The 5,148-nt window shown below is 40.6% G+C and overlaps 1 long non-coding RNA gene across 1 annotated transcript; it reads left to right on the top strand.

Annotated features, from left to right (window-relative positions):
• Nucleotides 1-281: 281 nt before the first annotated feature.
• LOC141784288 (uncharacterized) lies at nucleotides 282-4,607 on the top strand. The gene is made up of 3 exons (XR_012597429.1): nucleotides 282-494; nucleotides 769-858; nucleotides 3,653-4,607. It is a non-coding gene; the product is annotated as an uncharacterized LOC141784288 (long non-coding RNA).
• Nucleotides 4,608-5,148: the final 541 nt, after the last annotated feature.

The following is a 5,148-nucleotide window of genomic DNA, read 5'->3' as shown; positions in this document are numbered from 1 at the left end:
TCCAAAACCAGCTACAAACATACGTTAATGCACATATCTGCCACAGCTTGTAGTCTTTATTTCAGTGCAAAGATTGAACCACGAGAGGGCGCCAAAAGCTATGTTTTATTGTTATGTGAAGAATTAGAGAATATCAAGTTAAAATCTGTGTGTTTACTTCGCATCATGGATTCTTTGTGTTTTGAATCTGTTCAGGTACGCTCAGGAAGGAGACAAAGATCTCAGCTGGCTGAATGACAGAGGAGGAGGGGAGGGGGGGATGGGCAGTTGTCTGTGTTGGTAAAAGAGGATGCTGCAAAGTCCGCCACACTGGCAGACTCTCCAGTCAGGAGCAGGTGCCGGCTGCAAAAGCTGGCTGCTGAATGGATTTGTTTTTCTTGTGTGCTTTTGAGAGGAAAACAGATCATCGGTCAGACTCTGTGAGGAAGAGTGTCGAGCCTGAGAGGAGCGACAGCAGGGCAGAGAGGATTGTGCTCAGCTTTTGGTTCTTTGAGGTAAAGTCTGCATGTTTTCTGTATTTTAAAACAGGATTATGCGCAAATTTTGAATTTTTCTTTAATGTTTTGAGATAATCCTCTTTGAATTGTTCGCTCCCACTTCTTGCTTGACTTGCTCCTCTTATTGGACATATTACAGCATTCCTCAACAATAATCACACTTCATTTTGTTTCAGGATATTTAACTCAAAACAATCACTGACGTTCTTGCACATGTTAATTCTTGGAAATGGAACAGATTGAGTTCATTCTGATTTTTAAAACCATACAGGAAATGGTCTGCTAACCCCATCCTCCATGAAGATGGTGGCTGCTGTTAGGATCCTCTTCAGCGCGTTTCTGCTGTTTCACTCCAGCAGAGGTGAGTGACCTCAGCTGTGACTGACTCTGGAGAACTTCCTCTCTGAGTACAGTTACAACAGAACATCATCTCTTTGTTATCATCAGTCGGTTCAGTCAGGTTAGGAGATAAAGCTAATTCGGGAAGTTGCAGTACCATGAATGTTCACTTTAGGCTGTGTCAGAGAGCAGAAGATCCTCATTAAAGCCTGTTTTCAGTTATCTAACCCGACAGGTAGAGTGAAGAGGATGACTCACTTAAGTTTTCGTTGGACTGCCTCGCCACCCTCTGGCCTCAGTCTCACGCACACGCACACTGTGGCAAAGTTGTGACTTTTAACCAGGCGTGTGTTTGTTTTGGAACAAATTTTCTTTGTTCAAGTCAACTTTTTACTGGATACAATGCAATGAGGTAAGGTATTTATCAGTACAGTTACATAGCTCTGTTCTAAACGTGACAACAAGAACACTGTGAGTTTGTATCGTAGTTGATGAAGCCCTGACAGCCAGATGCTTTGAGATGAGTTCATTGTGTGTAATGTTAGTGAATCCTGGTTATGTCCTGCCAGTCATCTACCAATCAGAGCTAACGTAACCTCACTCTTCATTTTATTGATAGACTCTCAAGTTTGAACAGACCACTGCAGAATAACTGCTGACTGTGGGTTGGAATCAACATTAGCACAGACAGTTTAGCCCTTTTAGCTTTTAGCTTATATTTTAGCCATTAGCTCATGTTTTAGCCTTTGGCTCGTGCTCTATCTCTCTCCTGTTTGAATTTCTTCTGCTCTTTTGTCTTTTTTTCTGTCTGACAGTTAGGCTCCAGTGTCCACAACAAAATGAATCACAGAAATCATTTTCAGCAGAGAAAGACACAGATCTCTCTTCTCTCAAAAAAAAAACGTCATCAGCTGGCGTGGTGTTGTCATAGAGACTTAGAAGTGCTGTAAATCAATTTTGGTCTTCAACTCAATCAGGAATCTGAGAAGTAGCATTTAGGAATAACCTATATGTACGCTAATAATCTCATTTAAAGTGAGGATTAGGATCAGGCATGTATCTAGAAGGGAGACTTTTTCAAGATCACTTAGAAACTCCTCACAGCCCATTTAAATTCATGGACAACTCACGTGATGCCAACATTTCTTGACTGTAATTAATCTATGGTCAAAAATTCAGATGTACATAAACTTATCATGCTACTTTCAAAGACATGTTGGTAACAACTTTATCACATAAATTCTCCTTTTCTTCCAGTGGCTTTATGTGGTGGATACTTTTGTGTAACTTGGGAAGCACATGAGAAACAAATATTGTGTGGAGTTCATGTTGTTAAAAAAATTCATGGTCTCTTTGTGATGAATGGAAACTTGATGGACAATCCATGGCTTTTCCTTAAACTGGATCTTAAAGTCAGTAAAATCAAAATAGCCGTGAGATAAACTGGCACAAACATTGATTGTCCTCAGGTGATAAATCCTCACACTCCTGCTCCTCAGGAGATACATGCAAGTCAACTTGATTCCCAGTCATTCCACTCAAATGTCTATGATGGAAGACTTCAAGTGCAGCTGTTCCTCATTTACAGCACAGATATGGATGGTAATTCATTGTCCCTATGGGATGAACTTTGATAACTTTTAAAAAATGACACAATTTTTGTCTTAAACTACCCTGTGGCCAGCCAAGCATTTTTATTAACTCTGGAAAACACATTAACTATCGTTTGCATTTCAAAGTGCTGGACATTCATGGTCCCCTCATGATGGACTGAAAAACTCTGGGTACTGCCAACATGGCTTTTCCTCTGACAGGATCAAACAGTCAAAACTAGTGATACATCTAAATGACTTTATCATAAAGCTTCTGTTTTATCTCCCTATTCTCTCTTCTTCTTTCTTCTCATTTTCTGGTTTATATTTCAAAACGTAAAGATTAATACCAGAATTTCAGCTTGATAGACATTCATTGTCCCCTTGGCATGAACTGAAAAATGTTGGGTAATTCTATGGCTTTGCCTCTTGTAGGATCTGCAAATCAAAATTAAAAATGTGCATGAAATTTCAGAATAGCTACCAGATAGTTGGGCATAGTGACTTGTTATGACTTTCACCGTCCTCATGTAGAAAATCTTCAAACTTATGCTCCGCAGACGATACATGCAAGTGATTTTGATTCTCTGTCATACCGCTTCCACTAGAATATTAATGTTGGAAGTTTCACAGCAAAATTGTTCCATGTTTACAGCATCAGTTTTTAGGTTTGGATAGTGCCCAGTGTTTATGTCCCCATAGGATGAACTCTACTAACTCCTATGATATAGTTTCTTGTCTTTCTCACTCAGGGCAAAAAGAAAAAAATAATATGCACAAACTTATCAAGCTACTTTCAAGGTGAGCTGGTCTTTCTTTTTTTTTTTTTAAGATCCATTAATGGTTCCCTGATGAAACACCCCACAAACTGTGAAGCTGATCATTTCTTCCAACTGGTCAAAGTTTTGGATCTGGGTGTATTCATGGGTCTCAAGGGATGAACTGTGAAACCTTTAAGGATCTAGAGACTTTTCCCACCTGCTTTAGAAATTCATGGTCCCCGTAGGATGAACCACCCTTACTTTTGTTGAACCACTGCTTTCCCTCCAAGATTTTCATATTTCAAGAAAACTTTATCAAATTGGTTGCTTAAAGTCATACCATTCATGCCCCCAGGTGGTAAACCCTGCACTTCCAGATTTAAAAAACATATGCCTCCACCTTGATTCTCATTTCTGTGACTTTGTCCCCTTCTCTTTCCCTGCCTTTTCTGTCTCTTTCCAGCTCAGAAATCCAGCGATGACTCCTTCCATACCTTCCTGATGTTGTTCAATCTGAGTCCTCAGTCCCATATCAGCCTCCTGCTGCTTGGTCTCACCGTTGTCTTGTCTGGCAGCATCTACCTGTGGATCCTCAGGTACATCTGCATCGGCTGCTGCCAACCCGTCACCTTGGGGTCAGAGACAGAAACCCTTTCTGGGGTGGTGTGACGTCGCTGTCACTTGTTTTCTTTTCTGACATGACGAGCTGACTTTTCTCTCTCTGACTCGATTCTTGAGGGGAATGGAGTTGGAAGAAGAAAATGACACACCTGGGTGTGTGACATGTCGGGCTACAGAGTCTATGAAAAACTTTTGAAATACTTTGTAGAAGACATATTCTGTAAAGGTGTTGCACTGTTGGAAAAGATAGACCCCAATAAATCCCACTAAATCTTGGTTTTAGCAGCTGTTGTTGGATATTTCTTCATATTGAAATGATTTTCATTTCCTTTTCCTACACCACGCACAGTAACACAGCAGACAAAACTTATCCATTCAGTCATTCTTCTTCTTTCTTGGCTGGTTGAGTCTCAGGGTTTTCTGAGAGCCCCCATTAACCCGTCTCCATCATTTCCCGTCATTATTTCCCCATCTTCACACCTGTTTTTTCAGCTCTCAGAAGCTTCACAGCTCCTTGACATTCTCAACCAATCTGCTCTTCCTCTTCCAGTTTCTCCATCAACCTCTTTCAGTATGTACTTGACCTTCTCTGTGCTTCATGGTGGCGTCATCATCGGTACAAAGCACATTAATGCTGGCCTACTTTGAGAGAAGTATTTTTTCATGTCTCTCTGAGGCTGCAGGTAAATGTTGGCCATTCTTGGAGCAACCAGTCCCTCAAAGTCATCCTAAAGGTGTGAAAAATGGACTTTGCACTTAAAAGTGGTGGTGAGTGAAACAGCCAACCTTTCCCACCTGGAGAGGCTGAGATCTTATAATGAGTGGTGTTAAAAGATCTTAGGTAAAGGCTGATGTCATTCAGCGTCAGTTTATGCTGTATAATTCTTTTTCTGATGTGGTTCTGATATGAAGGACCTAAAATGCTCTGCTTCTATAACCTTGTGTTGGCACCATGAGAACTGGGTCTGCTGCACAGTCTCTTTATTTTCATGTTATATAAATCCTCTGTGAAGTGCTCTCAGTGACTCTTCAGTGTCTGCGTCTCTTTGGCTGATTGTGAAACATTTCAGCAGAGATGAGTCACCTCGGTGTCTCTTGACAAACAAAGTGTCCTGCAGATCTGGAGGGATCAGGTTTGCTCAAACTAACATTGAGGGGCATCGTGATGGAGGGATGTTTTCTGCTCACTGTGCAGAGAGAAATAATCTTTACACAGGGGTGGAAGTAATGAATGACAAAAACTCAAGTTACTGTAATTATGTAGATATTTTTTGGTACTTGTACTTTCACAATTATTTTTTTCCAAGTGTGTTTTCTTACTCATACTGAAGTACAATT

The sequence above is a fragment of the Halichoeres trimaculatus genome, unplaced genomic scaffold, assembly GCF_033239565.1.
Source record: "Halichoeres trimaculatus isolate MK-OKI-2021-1 unplaced genomic scaffold, fHalTri1.1 fHalTri1_scaffold_22, whole genome shotgun sequence".
Taxonomy (NCBI): Eukaryota; Metazoa; Chordata; class Actinopteri; order Labriformes; family Labridae; genus Halichoeres; species Halichoeres trimaculatus.
The sequence above is the reverse complement of the archived record's forward strand: the minus strand, read 5'-3'. Positions and strand labels throughout refer to the sequence as shown.